Genomic DNA, 12,008 nt, shown 5'->3' on the forward strand with positions numbered 1-12,008 from the left:
CACACACGACGGCTGGAGCCCAGCCTGGGCAGCCAGAAAGAGCTAGCCATAATTTGTCAGTTGGCCTTTGGGTTACACTTTTAAGTCCAAAAGCCAAGTGGAGCGTGTTGCCACGATTCGTTCTCCTGGCATCCCAGCTCTAGCCTAGATCCCCAGCGTGAGATGCAACGTGGCTGGGAATCACACAGCTTCTTCTCTTAGTGGTCTGCTGCTGAGCCTACGAAGGAACCTCCATCCCTGGGCCTGACTCCCTCTCCCCTCCTTTACGTCACCCTGCTGGCTCCCCAGCACAGGAAATGGCAGATCCAAATCCCCGTGATCACCAGACTCAGATGCTCCAGGATTTAGGAAACACTTTTTTCTAACTGTTTTTAAGGGGAGAGACCAGTTTTCAGCTTAGAGGGCAAGAGAGGGCTCAGTAGAGCAGCTGACCTGGGAAAGAGAGCCTCACAGGCCGGAGTCTCCGGTCCTATGTCTCCAGCATCTACCTCAGAAAGACCATTACCTTGGAGAGCAGGAGAAATATACCCACGAAAACCAGCCCAGCAACATGGGCCAGAACAGAGAGTACAAGGCACACAGCAGAAGGTGAGGACACAACCGGGTAACTGGCCCCCTGGCTTGGAGCAGGCAGCTACCAACGCAGGACAGCCACCTGGGCTACAGGGACCAGGGGGCGACGTGCTGGAACCCCGGGCAGAAGGAGTGGAACCAGAGAAAGGAATAACGGTTACCGTGATTCTGTGTTGAGGTTTTGTTGTGCTGTCGCTATTTTTCAAGGACCTCCTAAATAGCCTGGAGGCAAGCCCAGCACCAGGGGAAGACCCGGAAGCAGTGTTTGCTGTGCCCCACCCAGACTGGCACATCCATTCAGAGATGGACCAGGCTCTTTCGCGGGGCTGGGACAGGTATGGGCTGCTGGCAAGCAGGCCAGGCCAGGTGGACTCTGGGCCTCAGGTCTAGTTTTGCCCTCCTTCCTTAAAAGCTTGTATGGGGTTTCCCTGGTAGCGCAGTGGTTGAGAGTCCGCCTGCGGATGCAGGGCACATGGGTTCATGCCCCTGTCTGGGAAGATCCCACATGCCGCAGAGCAGCTGGGCCTGTGAGCCATGTCCTCTGAGCCTGCGCGTCTGGAGCCTGTGCTCCGCAATGGGAGAGGCCACAACAGTGAGAGGCCCGCGTACTGCAAAAAAAAAAAAAAAAGCTTGTATGGAGAGAGCCTGGGTCAGGGCACGGGGCCTTGCCCCAGCTCCCATGGCTGGAGACAGTCCAGTCTCCATTCTGCTAGGTTAGGCGCTCACTGTCCACAGGTCTGCCCCCCATGCCAGCCTGAGACAGTTCTTCCTTGATCCCAGCATTACCCAGGCCAGACTTGGAGCAGAGCATGCCCAGTGAGCCCCCATCTTGGGAGAGGTGAGGGGATGCCCATCAGGGGTGCCCGAGTTCTGCATGGAGACCTCAAAGGTCCCCTCTCCTACAGAGTCTGGGAGGCAATACCTTTTAGGGCCCTCCTGGTAACAAATCATGGAAACCCAACTTGAGCCAGTTAGGCACAAAGGGGATATTACTGGATCACAAAACCAAACGTTGGGGAAAGCTGGGGAGCTGGAGGCCTGGGGAGAGACTGTACATGAGGATTTTACACCACAGAACCCCCACTTGGCCTCTCCTCTCTGCTGGTCGAGGGTCCTGGCCTCCTTTTCTCATGCTACCCCTCTCTACAGCTGGAACCTTGCCCGCGGGCTGCTCCAGGGTTTCCTCTGCAGACAGCTATCTGCAGAAAAGAAGGACCTCTCTTTCTTGGGTTTGAAATTTTCAAATCCCAGGGAAGGATGCTGATTGGCCAGGCTTTGGTCATGTACCCAGCCCTTTGGGTGGGAAGTGGGGTGGAAGGTGGGAGTTCTGTGAGGAGTTCTGTGATTGGCAGCTCCCTGAGAAGCAGGGAGAGGGGCTGGGCAGACATAGCAATGAGTATCTTAGATCACCTACGATGTTCCCTGCTCCTCTGAGCTGGCAGGAGTCAGAAGTAGGGGGTGGCACAGGTGGGAAAGGGGTACAGGTGACATCCAGAGGTTGTCACTTCTCTTACTTCCCTGTCATCTATCAGAGTGGCTCTCAAACCTCCTTTTGGCATTTAAGTCCCTTAACATCTCCTCCCCCACGCCCCTACCTCTCCAATTCCTCCTGCCCAAACCCTCCTTCCACTCAGGTAACTTCACACACAGCAGAGGAGAGCGGTTATACAAGCATGGGCTCTGGAACTAGACTGTCTGGATTCAAATCCCACCCTTGCTCCTCACTAGCTGTGTGACTTTGGGCAAGTTACTTAACTTCTCTGTGCCTTATTTATTGTGAGGGTTAAATAGATTCAGCCATGCAAAACCACTTGGAGCAAAGCCTGGCACACAGTAAGCTGTCAGGAAGTGTTAGCTGTTATCCTGGCACCTAGTTTCATGCCATCCCCCACCTGGGATGCCCCTCCTCTTGTCCAAATCCTCCCCATCCTAAGGCTCCCCTGACCACTGAACTATTACAGACATTCCTCATCTCAGAATCCCTGTGGCACTCAGGGTTGAGCATCTGTGGGAAAGACTCATCTTCCCAACTGGTCCAGGTTTCCCTCTTGTGGTGTACCCCAACTCAATAGCAGATCTAGGCACACTAGGGTGTCGGGAAATGCTTGGACTCCTCTCCCCTGCAGGACAGGCCAGCAATGGGAAGAAGAAGCTGTTAGCAACCCTGGAGACCAGCATGGATGGAGGTCAATAGAGCTAAGCAAGCGTGGCCGCCATCCCGCTGGGAGCCAAGAAGTCCCTGTACCTGTGACATCACACCTTCACCCATAAAAATAGCCTGCACACCTTAGCAGCCTGGGCACAGCCTGCTCTGGGAGGTGACAGGTTATGAGTGCGAGTCAGCACCTGCCGAATGGATGACACCCTTCCTTTCTGGCCCCAGAGCAGGGGAGACATACACCTCGGCGGAGGTCTCTTGAGACTGGGAGAGACAAGAGAGACAGGAAGACAGACAGAGGCAGAGTCCAGATTTTCCAATTTAATTCTGGAAACTGGAGCCTGTCCGGATCCCTGTATATGAATGCGAGGTCTTGCCCTGGCTCTGGAACTGGGTCTCTACTCCTGCCCTTGCCCCTGCCCCTCCCGAGTCTGTCTCGGCTGCGGGAGTACCTAGGGCTGTTGGCGGCTGGGCAGGCAGAGGGCAGTGTGACAGAGTTTTAAGACAAACAGATTAGTCAAGGACCGTCAGACCCAATTACATCTCCAAGAGCCTGATGGCGACATTATTTAGTCATTGGGCCCTTCTGAACCAGGTACACTGGACTCCACTGACTCCCATAGGGCCTCCCCTGGAGTGAGCCAGGATCAGAGTGGGTGCCTACCAGTCCTTCTGGGCTCAGCAAATGGCCCAGGGTGGGGAGGGGTATCTGCATGCACTCCCACCCTGTTAGGTTGCAGACAGTGGCAACTAGCAGGCTGGGGTCACTCTTGGGTCCAAGGCCATCCAATCTTTCTGTTCTCCAGCATCTAGGTGGTTATGAGACGCAGCAATGGCTTGGAGAAACACCCTGAATAGCCCCACGCACACGTGTGTGGGGTGTGTGTGTGTGTAGAAGCAATGGCTTGTGGCAACAGTCTGTGAGTCTCATGTGCCCTAAGGTGTGTGTGTGACTGAGCTTGGAGATGAGTGCTCAGAGGTGAATGTGGAATAGCTGGTGACAGTATGTGGGGGAGGGTGTCTATGTGTGTGCCTATGAGGGTGAAAGCTGGGGAGGCTTCCTGGAGGGGGAGACAGTGAAGGAGGCTCCTGAAACACATATCTGGGCTAATCCCCTTTTTCATCATAACCCATTTCTATCCCTCCTGGCAAAGAGTGGGGCCAGATAATTCCAAATGCCAAGGCTATTTAACTTGGGGCCTCATTACAGAATTATTTTTTCCATCAGAAAATTTGCTGAAGCAAAATGGTGTTTGGCTTCAGCAAATACTGAGCCAGTTTGCTTTCCCAGAGCTCACACTGGAAGGAGGGTGGTGAGGAGCCCGGGGCAGTGGGAGACCAACTGGGGAAACTTAATTGGCAGGGAGAACCCTCTGCAAGCAGCCTCACTCCCAGGAGGGCCTCACTCTTCTCTGCCTTTGCCTGTGCTGTGCCCTCTGCCTGGAATGTTCTCCCTTGCCCTTGCCCACCTGATGTAAACAACTGCTCTGCCTTCAGGGATTGGTGTACCTGCCACCTCTGGGAAGCCGTCTGATTCCCTTGCCCCCATCACTCCCACAGCACCTACATCTTGCATTGCACAGATTCCTCTGAATGGTGAGTCTATATGTCACCCCCCCAAAACCGGGGTTTCCTTGCAGAGAGGATTTGGTTCAATTCTCTAACTTTAGCACAGTAGCTACTTTTTAAAAGTTAACACATATCGGCCACCTACTGTGCACCAGGCACTTTACAGAGAGCACCTCTTTTATTCCTCAAAACAGCCTATGAGCTCAGTACTCTTCCCAGTGTCCCCATTTTATACAGGACATTGAGACTCACACTGTCTGGGAGAGGAGGTGGGCCTTGAAGCCATGCCTTCCTGACATCAGAGTCCAAGGTCATCGCTGTTATGTGGTGCTGCCTCCCTGCAGACAGATGTTCTGGACTCAAGGTCCAGAGGCCTGAGGTCCATGCTGGCCACACCACTTAGCTCTTTGTCATCTGAAACCTTGGCTTCTCTATCCATAAAATGCAAAGGCAGATGCCTCCAGCTTTGAAGGTCTATGCCCGTTAGTGGGAAAGGCAATAATTGTGCATTTGGGTCAACATCTTGTTTTATTTTATTTCTCACATCTTTATTGGAGCATAAATGCTTCACAATGTTGTTAGTTTCTGCTGTACAACAAAGTGAATCAGCTATATGTATACATATATCCCCATATCCCCTCCCTCTTGCGCCTCCTTCCCACCCTCCCTATCCCATCCCTCTAGGTTGTCACTAAGCATTGAGTTATCTCCTTGTGCTATGCTGCAGCTTCCCACTAGCCATCCATTTTACATTTGGTAGTGTATATATGTCAATGCTACTCTCTCACTTCATCCCAGCTTCTCTACGTCTGCATCTTTATTCCTGCCCTGCCACTAAGTTCATCAATACCGCTTTCTTTTAATTCCATATATATGCATTAGCATATGGTATTTGTTTTTCTCACTCTGACTTATTTCACGCTGTGTGACAGATTCTAGGTCCATCCACCTCACTACAAATAACTCAATTTCACTCCTTTTTATGGCTGAGTAATATTCCATTGTATATATGTGCCACATCTTCTTTATCCATTCATCTGTTGATGGACACTTAGGTTGCTTCCATGTCCTGGCTATTGTAAATAGTGCTGCAATGAACATTGTCGTACGTGTTATCTCCAAAATATACAAGCAGCTCATGCAGCTCAATATCACAAAAACAAACAACACAATCCAAAAATGGGCAGAAGACCTAAATAGACATTTCTCCAAAGAAGACATACAGATGGCCAAGAAGCACATGAAAAGATGCTCAACATCACTAATTAGAGAAATGCAAATCAAAACCACAAAGAGGCATCACCTCACACCAGTCAGAATGGCCATAATCAAAAAATCTACAAACAATAAATGCTGGAGAGGGTGTGGAGAAAAGGGAACCCTCTTGCACTGTTGGTGGGAATGTAAATTGATACAGCCAAGCAGGAGGTTCCTTAAAAAACTAAACATAGAACTACCGTACGACCCAGCAATCCCACTACTGGGCATATACGCTGAGAAAACCATAATTCAACATCTTTTTTGTTTAATGACCGCCTTCTGCCCATGGCCTCTGGAAGCTTGCCTGAGTGAAATAGGTATGTTTCCTTCTAGCAGTCTGGAGCAGGGAACAGAGCCCAGAGCTGGGGTCTCAGACACTGGGGTTCAGCTCCCACTCTGTGTGGTCTGCACCACCCAGCCCCAGGCCTGGTGACAGAGGACAAGAGGAGCCAGCTGAGCCACATCAGAGCTGGCCACAGGGGCGCACGACAGGCACTGCTGACTGCAGACAGCTCCCCTCTACCCCCACGTCTGAGGGGCCTGTCGTCCTGAGTGTCCCTAAGACTCAGGCTGAATCCTACACAGATCCTCCCCAGCCCCTCCGCAGGAGGCAGAAACCCAAGTCCCCACCTGGGCAGGCAGCTACGGGAGGCAGTGCCCAGGGCGCTGGCTGCCTGAGCGCCCAGCTGCGTCCACACCGCCCCTGGGCACTCCCAGACAAACCCGCCCACACCACCCAGGCCCAGGACAAAGGAGCCCTGGAAGAATGAATCAATGGGCCCTGAGCCACTGCATCTGATCGCTTCCCGCAGGGCGTGAATCTCTCTCCTCCCCCGCCCGCCCTCCTTCTTGTTCTGTCTCTGCTTCCTCTTCCCTCCCTCGCCACCTCTTTTCTTTTTTTCCCTCTCTCTCCCACACAGCTGCCTCGCAAGAACTCCAGACGACACTTCACAGCCTTGAAGCAGAGGGAAGGCCCCAGGGTCAAAGTGCTGTTTGTTCTCAGTCAGAGAAAATTCTCACTGGAGATGGTCACCCCAACTCAGGGTATCCAAACCCTGGTCTGCAGGGACATGACTTTCTCATCAGCCTTTAACCTCTGATTAAAGTCTCAAACATAGCTGGGAGTTTGTTGAGTTGTAAAGTCATCCTCTCTACACACACACACGCAGACACACACACGCACAAGCACACACATGCACACATCACACCCACCTCATTGGGCCAGAGGCTAAGTGGATGTATGGGTGGACGCTCAAGAGATGGAAAGGTAGGCGCCACCATGCGTGGACAAACGAGGCTGGCTTGGTAAATGAAGGCATGACGGGAGGGAGGCTGGAGGTGATTGGGAGAACAGAAAGTTGGTGAACGGAAAGATGCAAACAAGTGTTTTGCATCGTCTATACATGGAGGTGCTGATGAACCCACTGGGGGCTAGGCCGATAACCTTGCAACGTGGTTATGACGTGCCAGTGTGTGCATGGGAACCAAGAGATTACCTAAAAGTTCATGATTGGTCAACTTGGGCAGCTTCCATGATCCAGGTGATCTCTGAACAATCTCAGGTCAACAGGACTGGAAGTTGACAGTAATTCAGAAAAGAGACAAAGGCCATAGAAAGGTGAGGGACTGGGCTAGACCTCGGGTCGAAAACTTTTCCTATAAAGGATCACATCATTAATAATTTAGGCTTCGCAGGCTACACAGTCTCTGTTGCAACTGCTCCCTTCTGTGGTTGTAACACAGAAGTAGCCATAGATCATAGGTAACGAATGAATGGGCTGTGTGTCATTAAAACTTTCTGGGGGGGGGGCGCTGAAATTTGAATTTCATATAATTTTCACATGTCATGAAATGTAATTTGTCTTTTGATTTTCAATCATTTAGAAATGTAAAATGCATTCTTAGCTCTTGGGCCATACAAAAACAGGCAGTGTTTGGCCTGCAGGCCATAGTCTTCTGACCCCTGGGGTAGAGGGTGCCCGAGACAGATCAGGTGCCAGGGTGGGGCAGAAGCAACAGGCCGTTGGACAGCAAATCACACAGCCAACCCCCCTGCCCCACCACAGCTCTCTAACTCAGATTCACCCAGGGGGCTTCTGATCACCTTCTCTTGGAACTTGCTTTCGGAGAGAGCAGACAGACCTGGAAGTTTATGAGTACCCAGACTCCTCAGAAGTTCGATTTCTCACTGTGAATTACCAACCCAGCATTTTTTTTTTTTTTTTTTTGCCGTACCGCGGGCCTCTCACTGTTGTGGCCTCTCCTGTTGCGGAGCCCAGGCTCCGGACGCACAGGCTCAGCCGCCATGGCTCACGGGCCCAGCCGCTCTGCGGCATGTGGGATCCTCCCGGACCGGGGCATGAACCCGTGTCCCCTGCATCGGCAGGCAGACTCTCAACCACTGCACCACGAGGGAAGCCCCAACCCAGCATTTTTCATGATAATTTGACTTCTCCTGTTACTTGCCTACTGGGAGAGGCTCTGTTCTGCCAGGGCAAATATCCGTTCCACTTGAGTAGCCTTTCTTATTATAAATTAATAAGTTGGCATCAGGGTGTGTATATAAAAATCAATCCCTGTGAGCTTGGTAAATGTAAGTCTGTCGCAGAGAGATGAATCTCCGTAGCACCCAGCTCCCCAAAGCAGATTCCCGTGGCTCCAAGGCTTGCGGCCAGGCCCTCAGAAACGCCACCTGTAGAAGCCTCCAGGCTGCCACCCAGGCTGTTCGTGAGGAGCCTCTGCTGTGCTCCACTGTCTGCCTCTCTGTTGTGCAGGGAGCTGGCTGGAATGGGTGGCTGGATAGAGGCGGATGGGTAGATGGATGGGTAGGATGAGTGAAGGGGTAGGTCACGCATGGGAGACTGGTGGGTGGGAGGATGTACGGATGAAATCCACAGATTTCTGGATTCAGGTACCCAGAAAGAGTGGCCCTCGTGGGCATGGAGGGTGACAAGGCAAACACATATGCCCCAAGAGGTAAAGGTAGAGTCAAGAACTAACATGTGTTAAGACCTGCCACGTGCCAGCAGTGAGTACGGGACTGGTTCCCTCTCCCCTTGCTGTCCCTGCAGCTCTCCATGTTCTCGTGACCTTGTATTCCTGAGCTTGATCTTAACAGGCCTTACTCAGGCCCTTTCTGGTTCAATGACTAATTTAGAGACAATTCTCTTATGTTACGAGGGCTTGCTGGAGCTGGGGGTCTCCTCCCACACCCTCTCATCTCCAGCCCTTGGTTTATTTATAGTAGGTACAAAGTGTTTTTGCCCTAAACCTTACTTGAGGAACAGACTCCATCTCGAGAGACTTTTGTAATAATTTAGGCTTCCAAAATGGGTCCCCAGCCCACTCACTGGTCTTTCCCCCCACTTCCCTCCTTCAAAGCAGTGCTGAATCCATCCCTGCCTTTGGCCCATTAGGGGTCAGACTCAGATTTCCCCTTCCCATTCTCAGATCTACAGGTCCTTTCCTCCAGGAAGCCCTCCCTGGTTGCTCCCAGTTGAGCCCCATCTCCTACAGGATGTTGCAGCTCTGAACTTCATATCACACAGAGACACGTAGTAGGCTGTTGTTTCCGCATGTGTGTGTGTGTGTATATGTGTATGTGTGTGCGCGCGTGCGAGTGTTGGAGGGCTCTCCCCTTGGAGCTGAGCTGGGATGACCCCCCATAGGTGCTGAGCAGCAACAGCACAGACCGACTGCTGCATCTTAAATGAGGAGCCGTTTAATTTTCCCAGCGAAGCTTCCCTCAGTGGACACGCTGAGGATGAGCTAAGGGAGCCTGACTGGCCCATTGGAGGAGGGAACCGCCAGGAAATAAACACTGAGCACGACTATTATTACTTTTTTTGTTTTTAATTTATTCCCTGCTTAGCTTCTGTTAGGCTCCAAGATGACTAAATAAACCCAGGAATTGACTCCCCGCTCCTCAAAACTCCATCTTCAGCAAGGGAGAGCTCGGTCTGCGGCATAAATTAGCAGAAGCCCGAGTGTAAAAATATGATTCTGTGAACAAACAAAAGCCTCCAGTCATGAGACCAGCAGCGGCTGAGCTGTTCCCACTGCTGTCGGCTCTGTTTCCAAGCAATTAAAAGCAGAGGGAGAAGAGATGGGCGGGCCACCCCAGCGGGGCCAGGAGGGAAGCAGGCAGCAGGGGCAGACCCCAGGGCTCTGCTGCAGCCCTCGAGACCCTTGGAGCTGGTGCTGGGGCTGGCCTGGCAGGCAGGAGACCTGGTCTGTCTGGCCTCAGTCTCCGAGGGACCTCTGGGCATGGTTTTTGCCTACTGGCCTCAGTTTCTTCATCTTTAAAATGAGCATAATTTTAAAAAAAAAAAAAGAGGGGGGGAGAGTCCCCTGGCAGTCCAGTGGTTAAGACTCCGTGTTCCCAGTGCAGGGGACCTGGGTTTGATTCCTAGTCGGGGAATTAGGATCCCACATGCCACATGGCCTGGCTAAAAAATTAAAAAATAATATTTAAAAAAATGAGCATAATAACTCCTGGTGGCTTTCTCACAGATATACCATGAGGAACAGACAAAATAAAGGGAGGGTGCGAAAGGGTTTGAGGAAAGGCAGAGGTATGTGAGGGGTGATTGCTGGGCCTTGTAGCAAGCCAAGGTGCTGCCCAGTAGGGTGCATCCCACCAGAGACCTCCCTTCCTGTTCACAGTCCCACTCACGCCCAGACTAGAGACCTCAAAAGTGCGGCTCAAGGAGGTTAAGTGTAGCCCAAGGTCACTTTCTGGAAATCAAGCCGTGTCAGCCAGACATAGATGCCAGCGGCCTCCCGCTCCCCTTAGAGGCAGAGCCAGAGTGCTGAGGCTGTGGGGTGAGCTGGTGTGGGCTACCTGGGCCTGGTTCACCCGGGCTGATCTCCATGGCAGACTGGGCAGCCCACAGCATGGCACCTGCCAGGTTGGTTTAGGTTAAGACCACCCTCATCAGAGCCCAAAGGCATCAGTTCTCTGGCCTCTTGCAGTAAGATTCTGACCACTCAGATCCTAAAAGTGCCCATTATGAGCAAGGGCACTGGAGACCCTGGGATGGTAAGACATGATCTCTGTCTCCCAAGGGCTCCCAGACTGGTGCTGGTGACAGACTCACGGGCTACCTTCACGATCAGTATTGGATGGTACTTCCCCTGCCCAGATTGCCACATCAGAGACTCCAGCAATACTAGAGGACAGAGCCAACCTTCTCTGTGCACGGACTCAGGGCCACGGGCTTGTCCTACTCTCTCAGGCCTGTCCTCGGGCTCCGGATCCATGGGGCCTCCTCTCTACGGAGCGTGGCAGTGAAGAAACAGGCACCCATACCCTCCTGGAGTTTACATTCAAGTGAGGCCAGATAAGCATTAAGCAAAATGAAGTATAGGATGGTGGTAGGTGCAATGGAGAAAGATAAAAGTAGGAAAGGGGGCTTGGTTTTCAATCAGGTGGTCTAACTTAATCCTTAAAATAGCCCTCATTTGACAGCAGAGGAAACTGAGACTGAAAAGGTCAGTAACTTGCCCAAGGTTAGACAGTGAGCAAGGGAGGAGCTAGGATTTAAACCAGAATGTTCTGATGGGGGAGCTCTGCTCTAAACTACCAGGCAACCATGACTCCAAATGACCCCAGAGCAGACAGAAAGCTATCTGGATGGAGGCCGCAGCAAGGAAGCTGACGGACTGAGGAGTTCAGTTCATTCTGTGCAGTCAGGAGGGCTTCTCATAGGAGGAGGCAGCACTTGAGGCTGGAGGGGAGAAGACCCTGCTGTCCCCATCAGAGGCTGCACTGAGCCTGGGGGAGGGTGCTGGTACAGGCGGAGGCTGCCTCTGTTTCCCTGCCGACCAGCCTCCCCTCTGCCCAGACGACCTGCCACATTCTCTACCCAACCCTGGCCGGCCTTCCAGAGCTAACTTGGCTTGGGAGGCAGGCAGAGATGAGAATCCCTCCTGTGCCAGAGTCGATGGCAGGCCCACAGCCAGCCCGAGACTGTGGCTCCTCCTGGTTGCCTGCAGGCAAGGGAGGAACCTCCAGCCCTGAGCTCTGGGCAGCAGCCTGTTGGCCCAGCAGAAAGGCTGCTGGCGGAAGTTTGGCTGAAACAATAGAGAGTGAGAGAATTGATTTGTTTTTTTTTCAGCTACACCGTCATACACATAAACTGGAAGATACATCTCTTCCTTTATGGGAGACAATCAAAAACACAATACAAGTTTATAGAGGGAATGTGTCTTTCTTACACGGGATGTTTTCCCCCAAACATTTGGCAGCCTGAAACCACTTTATTCCAGAGATAAGTAATCAAGTGGAAGAGGAAGGGTGGGGTAGGAAGAGAACCCAGGGTTTTATGAGCCAGAGGCCCTAGTCAGTTAGGAAGAGGTGGCTCTCCCTCCATTTCTCGCTCCCCTGGAGGCCCAGTGCAGTCTCAGCTGAGCCCAGGGTCCCAGAGTCAACCTCTGGCGGTCAAGA

This window comes from Stenella coeruleoalba (assembly GCF_951394435.1).
Source record: "Stenella coeruleoalba genome assembly, chromosome: 2".
Taxonomy (NCBI): domain Eukaryota; kingdom Metazoa; phylum Chordata; class Mammalia; order Artiodactyla; family Delphinidae; genus Stenella; species Stenella coeruleoalba.